Source organism: Sipha flava, unplaced genomic scaffold (assembly GCF_003268045.1).
Source record: "Sipha flava isolate LNK unplaced genomic scaffold, YSA_version1 88_pilon_pilon, whole genome shotgun sequence".
In the NCBI taxonomy this organism is placed as follows: domain Eukaryota; kingdom Metazoa; phylum Arthropoda; class Insecta; order Hemiptera; family Aphididae; genus Sipha; species Sipha flava.
This window is the reverse complement of record NW_020273630.1, coordinates 1,258,338-1,278,642: the sequence shown is the minus strand read 5'-3', so window position 1 is coordinate 1,278,642 and position 20,305 is coordinate 1,258,338. Positions and strand designations below refer to the sequence as shown.

The 20,305-nt window shown below is 26.2% G+C and overlaps 1 protein-coding gene and 2 non-coding genes across 3 annotated transcripts in view; 1 reads left to right on the top strand and 2 right to left on the bottom strand.

The window, feature by feature from the left end:
• The window catches only part of LOC112693509 (discoidin domain-containing receptor 2), a 347,933-nt gene that overhangs the window by 173,917 nt on the left and 153,711 nt on the right, over positions 1-20,305 (bottom strand). The window lies entirely within an intron of this gene.
• Trnap-agg lies at positions 12,636-12,707 on the top strand. Its single transcript has one exon. It is a non-coding gene; the product is annotated as a tRNA-Pro (tRNA).
• Positions 16,426-16,497, bottom strand: Trnap-agg. Its single transcript has one exon. It is a non-coding gene; the product is annotated as a tRNA-Pro (tRNA).

The window sequence follows — 20,305 nt, the reverse complement described above, 5'->3', positions numbered from 1 at the left end:
ATTAATTATTACAAATAAATAATACACAAAACACTATTAATAATATGAAAATTCGTATTGATAATCCAAATCGTAATTTATGATACAAGTATGTATATATTTTGATAGGTTGTTTTCGACCAATGACATTGAGTACTTATATTTTTTTATATTGTTATAATACACCGTATTATAATTATGCATCGGTGAACGCAATAAACTGATTGGGCAATAACACAATGTGATTATTTATATACATAATATATAACATCAATACTGATATAATATTACAAATATTGTAGATATACATTTTTTCATTGGTGCATATTTACGAGAAATAAAAAAATCAAACCCAAATATAATATGTATGTGTATGTGTGTAAATACACAAACGCACAATAAAAATATTTTGTTTACTGTTTTTTGACACGTCACACATGTGTACAACAAAAACGTTTGAAAAATTTAGCTATTCTATTAATTATATTTCAGAATAGTATCTGTAATAGGTATTATGAAGAAATAAGTAAAATATTAAAATTAGATATTTTTGATATTTTTTTTTTTTTTTGGTCTTAGGTATACAACTATGAGCATAAGCATGCGCAGCCATGCGCATTACTGGTAGGGATGTCATACATAACACATTAAAATTTGATATTAATTTGGATGGGTTAACTTTATTTAAGTTAATAATTATATTTTCCCAATATTCTTATACATGTATTTACCGTTTGCAAACGTATCGAAGAAGTCAAACATTATATTTATTTATTATTGAGATAATATTGAATATTTTTATGAGGAAGGGAAGGTTCACATAGTAGTCAAGTGTCTATCCTGACTACTCCGTGTGCACGCTTATAACTATAAGTATTATATATGTGTTGAATAGTATGAGAATAGTATAGGTTATACCCAGTGTTGGGTTATTTATTTTAAAAAAGTATTAAATTATTTTACTTGTTACTAACTAAATGTGATGAAATTACATTATGTGTTACTCAAATAAAACTGAAAAACAAATTTCATATATATACCATGGGTACATATTAGTATAATATTTTATTTAAATATTTTTTAACATAATACGGAACCAATATGTTTTTGTTGAAAAGTTTGTTGGATTGTAGACTCCTATTTGTAACCCGTTTTATCAAATAAATTACCTACATAAAATAATTTTCAATACATATTCATTACACAGTAAAAATTGTAATAAAATTACGTAACGTATTACCATAAAACTAATGGCGTGATAGCAACGCGTTACATTCCATTATGTTATAACTTAACACTAGTAAAACCCTTACGCTACTTTAGTCTTACTGCAAGAGGCTCCAAAACTCTGTGTTAAAATTTATGTACATCGGCTGTTAATTTTACAGTTAAAATGATAGCCGTTGTGTATTATGACCGAAAAAGTATGAAGAATCTAAATCACGATCATGGCTGCTTGTCTAGTTTTGAATTTATGCGGGGGCCCCATACAAGAAGAAAAAACATTGGTGATAGCCATAGTGATGGTGTACAGTAAGTATATTCATATTATGTGAATTATAAATGTATGTGACGGTTTCCATTTACAAATTCATAATCAGTTTTATACAAAATCAATAAAATTGCAACTCAGAGTCTTAAAGACCATAAGCAATTACATAAACTTAGTATGTATACATTTATTTCAAATTAGTATTCAACATGTAAGACCGGTAAAATAGTATTATTAACATTACTTGTATCAATGAAGAAAATCAATATGTTAGTGTAATAAATTTGTATTAATTTATTTAAAACCAAATTTACCAGGATATTTGACTTAATTGGACTATACTTCTATAATATGTACTTGCAATATTTATAAAATAATTAAACCTACACTGCTCCATAAGAAAATATTACTGATTTAATATAGATACAGATATGCAGATACATTTTAATGCAAACAGATTTTAATGTTATCGAATGAATAAATTAATTTGCTCAAGTCACTTTAATAACACCCATCTAATGTAATTACTTTCAGTCAATATCATGTCTCGCGCCAACCAGTCCTGCAGTCGTAAACATTTAATAATCTGTTTTGACGTAACGTAATATAATATATAAGATATAAACCTTAGCTATCTTTGTCAGCAATACTGACTTCAATTCAAATGCTTCGTGGAAGTCAAATTAGTGTCAAATGCAATTTATGTTTCATAAAATGTGTGTTGCGTAAAAAACGTGCTTTAAAAATCAAAGAAAACATCATTTACACAAAAAAAATTACGTTTATCATAAAAATACTTAGGTGAACAATTGTTTTGCTTTAACAAATAATATTAAAATTAAAAAAAATTATTTACTTTATGCAAAATAATTATTTCATTAGAAAAACGAACCATAAAATTATAAAATATTATTCTAGGAAAAAATAAATATGGTATGTCTAGAACAACATGATATTTAATTTTAAATCTCAAATTTACTAACTGATTGTTATATATAAATAATTTATATTACTCGTATTCAAAATTTGAATAATTAATTAATTAATTAATTTTTTTAATTTATTTAATATTAATAATATTTTTTTCATGAAACAGATTTTGATATTTAATTTTTGAGTAAATAATAACTTGGTAGAGACTATTTATTGATTCCCTTTGTGAAACATCTTTTATACTTTTGAAAAACTTTGTTTTATGTACTTAATGTAGATGTATATTCATTACCTAGCTTCATAATATATTTTATTCATAAATACCTATGATCAGTTCAAAAATATTTTGATTACACTCCTTTTATTATTTTAAATTAATTGTTCATGACTTTATAAAAGTACATTTTTTTTCGTATTGTAAGAAATTAACAATACATGAAATATTTATATACTTTAAATTCGGAGAAAAACTAAGCATTTTTAATAATTGTTTTTAAATTCATTATTTTCGCATAAAAGATCTACAGAAAAAATTTCACGTGGCGACTCAGAAGAGATATTTGTTTTTGTTTTAATAAAAAAAATAAAACTTAAAAATAAAGTTTCATTTTTTATCTTTATTATTTTAATTTTAATGTTTCTTTTAACATAATCTCAAGAAATTATGTATTTCCTATCTTGCCAATTGTACGAAAATAATTATGGAATTACTATCTATGATTATATATTTTAAAATAAAGAGAGCAAAGTAAACATTTTTTAGTATATAATATTTTTAGAATGTGTTTTAACTTTATGACTACATAGTTGATGTAAACCCCTTAAATTGCGATTATAATTGGTACTCAAATCAATACATATAATATTTAAGTAATTATTTATTGTAAAATGAAAACTCAATAATAGGATGCTGTAAGTTTTAAAGTTTTATAAAAAAATGATAGTTAACATAATATTATATTTAGCTAAATAAAAAATATATTTACACGATTGTTCGATTAACTTTTATTTAAATTTTCATTATTAAAAAAAACAAAGTTAATATAAGCCATATTGGATATATATTTTCCTGAAATTGCCATGTCCCAAGTATAAAATTATACCATGAATAAAATTAATTTTAAAAAATAGCATAACATTCGAATTATTTGTTATTTTATTTATAAAATAATAATATAAGTTTCATCAAAAAAAAAAAAAAATTATAATTTATGAGACGACTGAGTTGGTACTTTACGCAGCTCTGGAAACAAAATGCTTTTTGCCATAATTTTGCAGTATTTTTATTTCTGCTGCATATGATAAATTTTTATCATTATATTTTACATAAAAAAATTATAATTTATTTTTAAATGAAAATATAATGTAGTGAATTGTGTACCATATTGCAGGTTTTCATGGCAAGAATCTATTTTAATTACATTAAATATTTCATTAACATTACAACACAAGCTTGTCTACAGATATAATATAGGTACACCTGTAATAGATTAGACAAATTTTTAAGATTTTTGAAATTTATATATGTATTTATTGGTAACAAAGAAACCTAATACGATATTTTAATAATAATTATAATAATCATAATAATAATAATAATAATAATAATAATAATGGCGTAAATCTAAATTATCAATAACGATTAGCGATTAACCATCCAGAATATACTTCTATACATAGAACAAAAAAGTCCATTTTATATACGTAGTGTGAATACATAAATAGACCTGTGTCTATTTGATTAAAAATCCTATTCCATTGCATTGTGATAAGCTCAATAATACAAATAGTAAATATCGGATTTAAAAAAAGTAAAGTAGACTTAGACTTCTATAGTACACTAATCCCTATCCAGTGAATTTCATCCCACCAACTGCAGGAGGGCGTAAAATATAATATTGTTCCAACAAAGTCTTTAAAATTAATGACCGTACATTTTAAAGAACGCGACTTAAATGTCATCAATTTTGTTAAAGACGTTTTTTTTAACGTTGCGAGTCTTAATATTATTCATGCTTCTGTATTTGAAATAACACTAATGTATTACACTCAAATCGATTCCACTTCGGAGTACAAAATTCGCACTCGGTCATCACTTGTGTCACATAAACTGTTACACGTGTGTTTTCCGGTATTTTTATGTGCAGCCAAACGTATTGTCGCATGAAAATATTATGTGTCATCGTGCACCCTTCAATTTTCATGTGTCCATATTGGTAATTTACAGTGGTGGTTTTACGGAGGATGGTTCCACGGAGTTTAGATCCCTAGGTCCAGAGTTTATATTGTAATATATTATTTGCTCGAGTTTAAAATGCTATGTTATATATATTTTTTTTTTCTTTTATATAACAATTATATTTTTAGTAATACATTATTAACGAGTTAAACATTTTTGTGTCTTAATATGTTATAACATCTTATCAAAGAAACCTCCATAGAAAAAATTCTAGAAACCACCATGGAGTGTACTTTAAGTAATACTTTTGCATCTGATTTGGTACAAGCTGCTAGGTATCAAACCTACTTGCCACAGTTAAACGTCCAAAAACTTTGCGAACACCAAAACGGTTGCCTTACGATCGCACCCAGGATCGCGTGCATGAAACCTATAGGTAACCAATATATTGCTTTTTTTCAACGGGTTTCCTACCCCCGACCTGGATCTTATGCAGGAAAGGTTTCAGGGGTCAAAACCCGCTCTCCAGCCGAAATAATAATACAAGCGTTGAGTATATTGTTTCTTACACGGGCACTGGGCAATATTTCAACCCCACCACCAGAAAAATAATCGCCGAATATGTGCCTGTCTACGACTGATAGTGCGTCTTTTGATCTCGGACAAATATGTCCTGCGGCAACGTGTGAGGCGGATGGGCGGACATTTGCAAGGGTTGTTGTATGGATCGGAAGCGGAGACTCTACGCACAAGGTATTTCTCCAAGGTGTTCGTACTGCGTACACGATTTGTATTTACTAAATGCATCGTGGACATGACGTGGCATCAGCAGTATTCATCTGCAGACTTAGTTTCTTCCGGTTAAATGCTAAGTTCTTGTCGTATAGTTATTATTATAATTATAATAATTATTATCGTACGCTTGTCTGGCTGTCCATGGGCTCAACGCGGAGAAATGATGGCCACAGTGCAGCTTTCGATTCGAGCGCGCATTCTTTTTCGCTAATCCGGTGCACAGAACATGGTAGAAATTCGAAAAACTAATATCAGTGCAAATAAAATACCGGACGCCCGAAAACGAAGACCTGGGGTTCCCAAGAAGTCATCGTTATATCTATGAATAATTAATATTCTGAAGGATTTTATATTTAAGTTGAATCACTGGAGATGATTTATCGTAACGGATATTAATGCAAAGATTAGGATTTTTTTATTATTGTTCTGTTTTCATACATCAAACGAACTGTATTAATTCCGTACAGGAATAAAGAAAAAAAAAACGTGAAATGTGGGTTTCAAACACAAATAATTTATGTTCTTAGAATGCAGCTAACGTTTATTTACAGTTTATAACTCGCGGAAAAGTGTCAAAGAGTGATTAAGTACTTTGATGTTTAATATATTTTATTTCCATTATAATATAATATTATCGTTTATAACCGTTGGCATATTTAATTTTATTGTATTTTATTATACATAAACGTCGATTACGTCAATAAAAATAAATAAATAGAAAATACTTTTATAGACGATTTTTAAAAAATGTAATACTTCTAAATTGAAAATATTAGCCATATTCATTTGTAAACAAATAGCAAAAATATACTAATCTTTATGCCCAATATAACTATTATTTAATATATAATTGAAAAAGAAAAAAAACGTGGTTAAAAATTATAAAAGATTAAAATTAAGACAACATTTATTGATATTTTTATAATTATTAGTATTTAGAAATTATAATTTTATGGATGAATAAATGTTTCACTTAAATCAGAAAATTTCTCATTAACAAAATTATGTTATATATTCAGTGTTGTGCATTATCTAGATGATTTATCTAGATAAAAACATTTATATTTTTATCTTACCTAGATAATAATAATTTGAAGTATCTTTTTATCCATCTCTTTAAATAAAATGGTTATCCAAGATAAATTATCTAGATAATTTTGAAAAAGATAATTTTTTTTTTTTTGTGGGAAGTGAAACGAGGAATAATAATTATTCCTCATTTCACTTCCCATACGGGTCATACGGTAATACTAAGTGTTAATTATTAACACTTAGTATTACCGTATATACGTTTTAAATTTTAAATATACATATTCTATAAACGAAGAAAAGGTATTGAATAATTATTTACACAGAAAACATATAAAAATGAATGTATTTCAAATAATACCATTTAATTTTATAAAGATTAACTTTTTATTCTCTATATTATCGACGATTGGGCGATACCCGCTGCCCAATGCTTACGCCCGGAATTTAATATACGTATACCTAATAGCTAATATTATATTCATATAATAATAATATATACAATAATTGTGTTAACACATGGATATAAAACGTCAATCTTTGGCTGGAACGTTCCATAAATAACAATGTATAAACTAAGATTAAAATAATAAATAATAATAAAGCCAACCAGTTACCCCTGAATAGTGACCACTAAATAGTATAGTATATATAGATCTTAAATCATGTTGTGTATACTGAGAATAGCAGCATGGTAACAGTAATCACTAATTAGTTATTGGTAAAAACGTATGATTAAATAAAATAAATATACTGATTTATATGGAATAAATTTAAAATGATGATATATTTAATCAAACTTGAGTTGTTTAAATATAATATACATATATACATTAAAAATGATAAATTGTCCGCCAGAGACCAGTATTAATAACATTAATAATACTATTTTTAGTATCTTACATTCATACTTTGCTACGTTAACGTTCCATCGACCATCATTGTATTAGTTATTTTCAGTTGTTCGACGTTAGTAACTAGTTGTCCTTATTTCTCAATTTAACGTGGATAAATTTATTTCTCGAGAGAAGAAACGGATTCATGAAGATGATTCTGACATTTCTGATACAACAGATATCCCCAGGATTGGGCAACCTGGGTCATCTAAAAAAATGGTTCCTGAAGCGGTTGGATGTACAATTACAACTAAAAAATATACCATAATTGACGAAACATAAAACTATCTATTGGACAGAAAATTTTATAAAATCATTTTAGCCAAAGAATAATAAATGGTTGTTTCGAGTCAACATAGCCAAAAACAAATTGTCACTCATATGTTTATAACATAATAAGTTTATTGATATAACTTTTTACTAGATTCTTTATTCATCTACAGTATATAATCCCACAAAATTAATTAAGATTATTTTAAACCAATTAAATTATAATTAATAGTTAATTTTTTTATTCATAGAAAAATAACCATTTTACAAATGTACTCGTATGTTCTGAATGATGAAACTATTTAAAATTATGTTTTTATCTAGTTTTATCTGTTTTTTATCTAGATAAATGTAGTTTTATCTATTATCCAGAAAAATTTTTAAATATTTATTTATTATCTTATCTATATTAAATTTTAATGTATTATCCGTTATCTTATCTAGATAATATTTTGGTTATCTATGTACAACATTGTATATGTTGTTATATTAAACTTTTAATATTTATTTAAAATTTTAAGTAAGGCAAGTACTGTAATCACTAAAATTGTACTACTATATGTATAAATTGCAGTTGATGTTGTAAAGTAATAATAAAACAACTACACTTCAGCGTTGAAAATATATAGAAAAAGAATCATTAAATAGTCACATAAAAAATATAATGCCTATATATTTAACCCTAATCAGTATTGAGTTATCGCAAAAACATAAAAAATAAAAATGTTTAAGACGCCAAATATGAAAACTAAGTATATCTACGTTTTTAGAATTACTTGCTTTGTTTGCTTTATTATAACTTTGTAAGGACTTACGTGACTCCATAACTTGTATTTATATACATAAATATTGAAACATTTTCTCTCGTCGGATAATCACTTATAATAATAGTAACAAATTTTTATTTTTTTAAGTGATTGGGGAGAACTTTATTAACTTTATATTGTAATTTTCGATGCACGTAGAAAAAAAACATTAAAAAAAATTCCTATAACATTTGTAGATTATGAATTTCAAATAGAAATCCCTATTTAATATTTCAAATTAAAATTAAAAGTTTCTATAACATTAACTTAAATATTTGTTTATCTAATCCCAATGGCAATATAACTATGTATTTATAAATACTAGATTATTCATTTAAATTAAAAAAAAAATGTCTTAAGATGTATAGCGATATTTTCTCAAGATAAAATAGCTTGTTGGATTATATTCTCATGTTGCCAATGTAAATTTATATAATGGATTTAATAACTAAAAAACCGATATTGCCTTTGTTTATTAAGATAATAATAAAGGTATAGTACACTAAATTCAATATGAAATTTAAGTATTATTTAAGTTTTCCAACTTTGTTGATAAAAATTAATAAAATATAAAAGTTATATATTTAAAGTACCTTCTGGTACTTATTGTACTAATTACTTATTGTAATTTAATATAATATTCAATATCATATTTTTAATTTAAGTAATTTAATAATAAATGATTGGTTATATGGTTCCTTGTTAACTCATAACAATAAATGTTTCAACTGGCAGACGCTAAGTAGGTACTAATGTACAAAAAACAATTATTAGGACTTTAAAGCAAATAAAATCATTTAAAACTCTATATTTTCTACATTTTCTAAAGCGATGCTTAGTATAGCCATTAGGAATAAATAATTTTTATTAGGTATTTACGTATCGATGACCAATAAGAAATAATAGCGTTCTTGTAAACACCATTTAAATAATGATAAATCATTAAACTACAAACATTTATATCAAAAATAATATTCTAGATAGATTTACGGTTTTCAGTAAACCATTGAAGAGTTAATCACATAAGTGAGCTAACTTTTATCATGATTTACTTTTCTATTTATTAAAATATGCTTATTTTAGTCATGAAATAGATAGCTATCGCACAATTGATCAATATTTGTTAATTCTAATATAACAAAAAAATATATTTATGATGGACATGTTATATTATTATTATAATTGTGATATGTATGTTCAAATTTGTTATTCACAATTTTACAGACTGTGATCTCGATATTCCACAACTGTGTTTGATTTGCATTTTATGCTGTAAGCAATATAATATATAGTACCTACGTTTTATGTACGACAGCAAGTTCTTCGAAAAAATGAAATACGTGATTTATTTCAACGACGGGTAGCTTAATTTTAAATTTTTAAATGTTTCTATGTATTTTAATATATTTTACCACTCTATACTCTATACACTCTATACCTACCAACATAATATATTTCTACATCGTTCTGTGCTGTCATCAGTCATATATTTTTGAAAATTGTTAAATGTTTCGAATACATTATAATAAATTAAATCAACGTATTACACAGGACCGGCGGAAGGGTGGCGCAATTGATGTAAATGCACCAGGCTCCGCTATATAACCAGTCTATTAAAATTGATTTGGTCGAAATATTATCTTTGATGAAAAAATGAATTATAATGAAATTTAATAATTATTTAATTGTTTTAAATATTTTGTTGTTATATATCTGTAAACTTGAATTTTACGAGGTTTGATTATTGATATGTATAAATGGTTAAAATAGTTATAAATGGACATAAAGATGATATATAATATATATAATTTATTTATTTAATATTATATTTTTTAATTATAACTAAAATGTGTTCAATAAAATGTATATAAAAGTAAATTCTTGAAAAGGGGCACCAATCAAGTGGTCTATTGACCACCTTTCTTTAAATTTAATACAAAAGGACCCGCGGTATCTTTGCGGTACAATAATTTATCGATCACTTGTACCAAACCCACGCAAACTATGAACACATATTAGCTACCTAAGCGATGTTAAGGTTACGGCGATTGGTTTTACAATATTATCCTATTATTATAATAAGTGTGTATTACACTGTTGTTGTCTTGAGCACATTAAAACGAATTACATTATAACAAATCCACAATTATAGGTGTTACAACATTGTAGGTAGGAATACTAACGGTACGTAATGCTATGATAGTTTTACGTATGAACGTGTTGTTTGGACACAGTCGATACAAGTGTGTATCGAGTATATTAATCCAACACCGGTTTTTTAGAATAGCCATAGGCACAATTTTGGGGGCTTGAGTGTGCTTAGCACCCCCAAATTTGTTCATATTAATTTACCTTTAAATACTCATTTCTCATTATATATTGAAAAACAGAGTTTTTATTGTATAAATATATACATTTATTATTTAAATAATGGTGGTGGAAGTTCATTCTTTGTCTCTTTGGTCCTCGAACTGGAGTATAGTAATAGGTAGGGATGCCAGACTTTGAAATCCCTAAACCTAAACCTATCGAACCTATCGAATGAATTTTTTTATTTTGATATGAAAACAAAATAAGTACCTATATAATTTTGTAATTTAAATATTCATTGGCTAATACAAAAATACATTGTTGTACATAACCATATTAATTAGATTACCATATTATAAAATTATATAATGCACTCTATCTTATTCTATGTTTTATTATTTAATAATATAATATTAAATGTTATTTTCTGTCAGCTTCTATTAGCTGAGATAATCTGAATGATTTGCCGGGACACCGGGACGAGTGGCAAGCCTAGTTGTAAATATACTGAGTTTTAAAGAAATGATTAGTCATTGCTTTATCAAAACGGTTCTGAGCAAAGGTTCAGTATAAAAATCAACGATTTATATATTATATTTTACCATTTTTATTCTAATTACGGTAGATTCTTTTTTTATCATCTTGTTTAATATTTTACAGTCTGATGAAAAAATTTATTTATTTTTTAACCAAATATTTATTATTTAAAGTTTCATTATGTTTGAATGGACCAAATTTTTTTAATAAACATTTAATGTTAAAAATTGATATAAAAAACAGTAAAATCCCTAAAAATCGTAGGTATAGAAATTTACGCTTATGAAATACATTTCAGACTAACATTTTTTTTTTTTAAATTTTTTCAGTATCAGTATATAAGTAAGAACTCGTATATGAGTTAAGTGATATTACATTTACACTTAATATCCAAAAATAAAAATTTTATTACATAAAGACTTTTAAAAAATTAGGTATTTTTAAATTTATATATTCAAATTAAATGCGCTTTTTTAAAATTTTATCAAATACGAAAAATATATCTTTGCTATAGGGTAAGAGTTTCAAATTTCTAGCCACATTACTTTTGGAATTATGACTAAATAACTAAAATCTGAAAAGTTAAAGTTTTATTTACAGCGTATTTTTACCGTTTCAGGACAGTTTTTTCCTCACGCCTGGAAAAACTATTAAAATTTAAAAATATAACAAAAAAATGACCTACCTATCTAATGTACCACCACATGCCAATTTAAAATCTAAAAAGTTCCTAGAAAAAACTTTTGGACCAGTTTCTATCCGAAAAAGTGTTAAAAAAATAAAATACAAACATCATTATATTACCATAATATTCTTACCGAATAGCTGCACTCAGAATCTAAATGTGATCATGTGATGAAACATTTGTGTTTACAAACGGGTAATTTATTGTACGTGCAATAAAAATATAAAATCAAAGCGAGCAATTTAAATTTAGAAATATTCAAATATTTACCAAATATTTTAGTAGGTAACTGTTGAATTGTACGGATTGTCGGTACCTATAACCATTAAGGAACATGAAAAAGATAGAAGGGCTTCAACACCTCCAGTTTTTTCATTGAAATTGTGCCCCTGAGAATAGTTATCGATAATATTGATAATACGAATGCAGTTATTTTTTTTTTAAATAACAAATAACACTGTTTTGTGCATAATTACACAATAACCACAAGTGGTACGGTGAATAAAGTCGCAGTGATATTAAACAGAGACTGTATAACGAATTGAAATGATGAAATTAATGAGAACGAGTAGAAGAAGTAATGTTTGCAGTTGGTTAAATATAGCGATACGCCCATAATTCTTACGATGAGAAAATAATTTTCACTTCCCATTTGTGTATTGTGAAGTTTAGCTGATCCAACGAATGCTGTTATAAAGAGTGTTTCATCATATTCTTAGCATGTGGCTTGGTGGTCTAGGGGTATGATACTCGCTTAGGGTGCGAGTGGTCCCGGGTTCAAATCCCGGCCAAGCCCGAAAAATTTTTTCGTTTTTTTTTTATTTTATATATCATATTTACCAACTTCAATTCATATATCGTTTACGATTTCTAACGACGTATTTTTGTTCGTATCTCATCATTTATTAAATATGTACGCTATACAAATACGTCATATGGACTTCACTTTTGTTTTTATGTAAGTACAATTCGGTTAAGGCGAATCATACCGCTTTTCACACCCAACTTATTTCAATTTTTCGTGGTTTTTCTGTAGTTGCATGAACGTACCTAGTTTATCTTGACATCATCTGACAATTTTTATAATTTTATAGAAAAATATACAATTTATTCAATTCCAACACGTGTCTAACCCGCGTTAAAATCCCGGGAAAGCACTAGAAAAGTTTTTGCACTTTTTCTTAATCCGTTTGGTATTAATAAATTATAGATGCCATCGATGCCAAATTTTTTTATTAGGTCTTTTATCTTTGTTTTTTACGCACCGATGTTTTGTGTACTACCATCACATCAGGTAGCCTGTAGATCGTATACTATAAGTTGATTTGAAATGGTTCAGCACGACGCACCCACACGTGCATGAGTGGTGTATGGCGAATAAAACGTTATACGTCGCTTTCCTGGGAACCGTTTTCTATCAATGCTCAGTCGCTATCATCGTACATCCGTACCTATTACATACTGTAGTATTAATATATGAATATTGATGTAAGCTTTTATGGTTCTAAAAATAATAATATGTATCTAATACGTTCAAATTATTTACGTACGCGTGTCGCCCAAATTGTTCGAGTGTTCTACTATTCTTAATTAGCTTGTTAAATTTTAATAGAAAGTTCGAAATTGTGTTTTAGTATTATCGAATTGAATAGTTTATAAGATTAAATATTACAATAATAAGTAAGTGAAATTACAATGTGTATATATAGTCTGTGTTAGAAGAGCCGGGTAACTTATCCCTTTCAGCCACCAACTATATGATAACGAGTTATTTAATTAAACGTTTGTTCGTTTAATTAAACACGTGCATGAATACAGGGTCTGATTTAGGAATTTTGAGACCTTTAAGCAAAATAAAAAAATGTGACATTTTAAGCTGATTTTTTTTATTAATATTATTTATTGCTTATATTTATTTTATACCATGAAAGTTTAATTTGTAAAAAAAAAAAAAAAAAGGTTCATACAAATCCGAAGCCAACTAATAACAGAGGCCATATTCAGTTTCCTATTCTGCCTAATGGTAAATATAACCCTGCACATAGGCCATTAGTATAGCGCATATAATAGTTTAGTAGCCAATTGGGAAAATCGAATAAAGAAGCACACACTTTTTCAATAACCTCATTATTTATAATTATATCAAAAATAAATGTTAAAAGAAGAAGGAAATATTTATTCTATTATAGATATCAATTTTATTCAATTGTTACATTAAAATTTTTCTATTCTTCCTATCAAAACTCTAAGTGTATTATGATAATGGTATGTAATCATTGCTTATTTAATAATATAATTTTCGAATTTCTTTTTTCATTCAACTTTCAACAGAGAAGAAACCCTTATTAAGAAGTGTATAACGTTCTACCAGTATATTAATAAATTAGTAATTTATGATTAAAAATTATGTTATTATACAAAAGTTGTAACTACTTGGTTTCGCAATACCTCCGAAATACTTCACCTGGAATTAGCAGGGTCACCAGTCACAGCCTCTTTGGTGGTAACAGGAGAACCGTGGACTTAATATCATTGTTTTATAGGAATAACTCACATACATAGAAACATATATACAGTGGTGTAGCCAAAAAAATATTGTTGGGGTTTTTAAATTTTCAATTCTCTCCTACATAAGCAGTGATGTATTGCTAAAATAAATCATGGGTATACGCTTTATTTCATGTACCTAACTAGTAACTATAATATGGTAGAAACCAAAAAAATTTTTTCTCGCTTCGCTCGAATAATATTCACTTAAAACCTGATAAAATATTATACTTTTGTATTTATTTTATAATAATTCTACATGCTAAACAAATCGACTAATTATTTTATTAAGTGGTTATTGATTTTTAATTTAACCACTCATCATATTTCTATCTATTTTTAAAGTTAAAAAGCACGTGTTTATGGTATAAATTTATGATATGACATACAAAACAATTTCAAGCTTTGCTTGAATTTTATATCACGTTAATTACTGTCACATCGACAAAAAAATTTAAACAAAAACAATTTAATAAAAAAAAATTGATCTTGGCTACTTTTTTTTTTTTTTTTTACGTCAGTATTCTTTAAAGATTTATTTCGTTTTTACTATTCGGATTTACATCTGGGTGACAATTTACTTCTATTGTCTTCTACTGATCTATGATTTATCATCCACGAATTCACATAGTCTTTGGGATCCCACTTTTCTAATGAAAACTTGTTAAATGAAAACAAATTTGAATTCTTCATAAAAAAAAAAAAAAAAAAAAATTGAAAAATAATAATATATCCGATACCGAATCATGTCATAAATATAAACAAAAGTTTTACTATTTATATTTGTCAAATTACAAGCTATACGTCTGCGTATTATCAATTTCTCATAAACTATACGCCCAAGGTCGGATTAAGGGGGGTCTAGCTGGGATGGTAGCCCCGGGGTCCAAACAATTTTAAGCTGATACTACATACTAAAATTAGTAGTTTTATAGACCTAAATTTTATATTGCAAATGACAATTTGTGAAATAGTTAAAAAAATGTATTGTTTTGCGAGCGTAGCGAGCGGCTTTGTAATGCATGTTTTGTCAAAAGGGCCCATATAAAATCTCATCTCCGGGGCCCAATAGATGCTTAATCCGGCATTGTACACGCCATGGATACAAATAGCGTATTGGGTATACGCCGTATACCCCCATATACCTTCCAATACACCAATGTACATAAGTACTAACATTTTAATTTTAATAAGTTTTTTTAAACGTGAGTTAAAATATAAAACGTGTTATTATTTAGTTTATTGAAACTGTGAAAATTATTCGATAATGATATGGTACAACTTAATACCTATGTTTTAAAATTATTGTATATCTTGGAAAATAAGAGAGAAATTCTGAGGGGTGGGAGGTTATAACCTGCATACCACTGGCTACGCTACGGTATGAGTGTATATTTAAAATTTTATCAAATATTTTTTAAAATATCTAATTCATCATTAATTATGGATGTGCAAATAACATCGACTGACTAACTTCAAAAAAATATTGTGATAACATAATGAATACACAAAAAAAAGGATCAAGCAATGAGTTCAACGTATAGTATATTTTAAATACTAAAAATAAATGACTGAGATGAGTATTACATACATGTTTCATATGTTTGCATGTATTATTCGATTCTATTGATTATAATTTAATTATTAATGCGTATTACTATGTTTTTTATTAAATTTTGAAAAAGAAAAAAAAAATTCGATAATCGTGATGCATTATTTTATTTAACATTAATAGTAGGCAAAAATATTATAAATCATTCTCATAAATGACTACTAGACGCAATACTTTAGACTGCATTTATATGTTATGGTTACAATTTTTGTACTCATAAACCTCATTATTTGTAATGACTAAATATTAAAAAATGTATATATACATACAATTATAATTATTTATATATAAAGATAATGTTATAGTAGTTATTGTAAAAAAAATTTCTGAAGAAAAAAATATAAAAAAATTGTCTGGGCTTGGCCGGGATTTGAACCCGGGACCACTCGCACCCTAAGCGAGTATCATACCCCTAGACCACCAAGCCACATGTAAATTGTAGACAAATATTATATCTTTCAAGCCATGACCAATGTTCTGATAAAACTACCTTGGACTATTGATATCATAAAGAACCCTAAAATATACGGTAGTGACGTTCCTAGACTGTCCATTCGTCCTCCTCTGATAAACGGTGAATATGACTAATACCTATAGCGAATCCATTACATAAGTATTAAAAGATGTATATAATATTATATAATTAAAGGCTTGACAAATTAATATTTTAATAAAACTTATTAAATACATTTGGTCAGTTACTACTTAGGTAATTAATATAATTTGTAATAAAATTAATGAAAAAAGTTCGTATAATAACATTTTATTTATGCGTAAGTCAATATAAACCAAAAAGGTAATTTACATAAATTATTTATTATCTTAATTAGCTACGCTATTGGTTAGTCACTGAAGAAAATGCATTATGTAAACACAAATTAAGGTTGGCAAATTAGAAGTAAAATGTTATTTACAGTGTCGGTCTGGCTTATGATTGGGAATTCGGCAAACAATTTGCAATAGGCCTCTAGAGTTTAGAGTCTAGATTACATAATATTGGAGGATATTCAATAAATAGGTACCTTCTAAAAATATTTTCCTAACTATCCTAAACTCTATTACAATAAAATGGGGTAATTAGGGTCTTTGAGGGGAATCGGGTCAAAAACTTTTTTTATCATATTATTGATTATAGAAAATTATTTATTTATCGTTATCAATTTTAGTCTTCACTGTTTAATTAACCGGAACATTTTCTGTACAATTTATATTGCACAAGATATTGCTACATTGGTTTTATCATTAATTGATAACATCAAAACTGTCATCAACTCTTTCACTACAAGCCAAATCCAAACAACTCATCGTAGCTCTACACTTAAAACGTAAGTATGAACATCAAATATATTTTACAATTATTATATGAGGTATCAATAATGTGATTAAATGAATTTTAAATTCGTATTTGCAATATTTTTTTATGCTTTCAAAAAAAAAAAAAAAAAAAAATAATTTTTTCAATTTTAATGTGTTGATTAGGGTTAATATAATTTGATCTTATTTAGTTGTACAAACAGAGCAATTCCACACTTTAATAGCATAAACTAATGACATGACTTACAAATTAAAATTGTATATTCATATCACTTTTAAAATAATATTTAATAGATACCTAAAATTATGTGTGTTTTTAGTTTAAATGGCACGTAAATACATTCCGGATCCAAGAAGTAAGAGATTAGAATCTTTCAAGAAAGATTCTACAAAATAAAATGAATGTTTACAATGATAATTATGAATAAACTTAAAAAACAATTATAATATGATCATATTGTTTTTTTGTTACAAGGAATACATTTATAATCCACTTACAGCTCTAATAAGTACTCTCTTGAAATAGCCTGATCTACAGTTCTCTAACTGTTAATCCGCCGCTGGTTGGGCCCCTATTTTAAAAATAAATCTCAGGGCCCCGGTTGATTGCTGGGTATACAAGTGAGCTAAACAGACACTAGAAAATGCCACATTTTCACCACTCAGTTTACGCCACTGGGTATGATGAATTCATAGAGATATATAATCATTTATTATGACAATAATGAATGGTAGGTAATAAGAAATATAGGTAGGTATTTTATTTATTTATTTATTGATGATAAACGCCCTTATTAGGGCTTAGTACAGATAATGTAGAATAATACTTATTAACTATGGTTAATACAGTAAAATAATTAATTATACAATTAAAATTAAAAATATTATCATATGTACTGATATACCAATTTACCGATATTAATTATAATAATTTAATTGACTTTACTTTTTCTATTATTTTTCTATTATTGCCTATTTACTATGATAAAATTATACGTGAACAGTAAGTACATATTTAATTTTATTAAATTTAAAATATTATTTAACTGTTTGCAAGTTATGACAATAATTTACAAATGCACATAATTGTTTTTAAAAAAAGTAAACAAAATTATCTCCCGAAAATGTTTTTCGAATTTTAAGTTCTTACATATCATTTCCTATTTCATAAAAAATATGTAGGATGTTAGTCAGTCATAAATATATGTATTACACTTTTGAATTAAATTGTGTTACTGTTAGCTTTGAATGAAGCCTTACAACTAACTCGATATTTAATATGTACTAAATGATTAAAAAAGTTTTGGAGCAGATATGGTTAGAGTGAGAAAGTAATTGTATAGAAGGTTGGAACTACGTAGAAAAATATCAAATATTCTTAACTAGTAAGGTATGGTTATTCTATTAAACAGAAAGCGAAATGAAAGAAGAAGGGTCAAAGTTTTTCTTTTTGGAAATGACAATGAAAAGCCAAACAAAATGTGTGCAATACACGTTACTATAATGAAATTCTTATGTTATAAAATAGTTAAAACAATTAAAATTAAAACATTAAAATAAATTATAAAATAATAATTTATGAAAGATTAAAATAAAAATAAATTAACTTAATATGGACTTTTACTTGGTTAGTACCACATCTGACTTTTTAATAATACTTTAAATACACATCCATAAAATTATATAATGATGTACATTTTAAATCTTCTGATTTATCTCGGAAACTATTTAAAAACTGTTTTACTAAGTAATTAAACAGTATAGATTCAATGGGGTTCATTGATATTTATAGACTTAATATATTTTTACTTTTAATTTAATTTAACTTTAAGACTTTTCTATTGATTCCCAGAGGTCACAGTTTCCAATTTTTGTTCCTAGGTTACCCTTATCGATAGCTATAATTTTAGTTGACTTTATTTATTCGTTGTTATATTTGCACGATGCCTCTAACTGTGTGGTTGTCAGGGTCTATACAAATTATTTATAACGGTAGCCATATGCCTACATTTATATAGTTGAATAATTGTATTATTTAAAATTAGAGCTTTATTAATTGTTATTGTTTATTATTAACTTTATCTACGTTATACCTGCCTAATCTACCGATTTTATGTTCACAACAAACGAATTTATATACCGATGCCTATTAGTACATTTTGGTACATTTAATTTTTCATATGTAAAATGTATTTAGTTTTTAAATTTATTTTCAGTGTAATAAATTATTCTAAATACTAAAATGTTAAAATATAATTAATCAACTATGTATATATCCGTTCGCTTGTTGAAGAATTTGTATATTTGAAAATTAATACATTTGTTTTTGTATAGTTTGAATTGGTTACTTCTTTGGATTGTTTTAGATAATTACATTTAAATTTATCCATAATACTTGTTTAACAACTGATAAGACGCAAAGAACTATGATTTATTTATTTGATTATTTTTTTTTAAATTTTTTTTTTTGATGTATGCTGAATAAAAATATTAGTTTCAAATCTTAGATATCAATCATAGAAATGTTATACAGTATAGGTTAATTCTTACACTAAATAAAATGTAACTGTAGATTAATTGATAATGCAGTAATAAACGAATATGTGTATCGTTATTAAATGAAATTTTCGGATAGTTATGACATTAAACATCGATGAGGAAAAAATTGTCAGCACTTAGAGTTTAGATGTCGAAAAATACATAAAAATGTTATATTTTACTACTTATTAATGATTAATTAATTTAAAAAAAAAAAAAAATAATGAAGAAAAATGTTGACCAAATAGTTATAATATTATGTATATAAGCAGAGATTTAACTAGGAATATTTACATTTGGGGAAAATATTAAAATTACGCCTTATCCGTAGACCACTAACTAAACTTAACTTAAATTAACTCTTCTCAATAATTTTTTCTAAT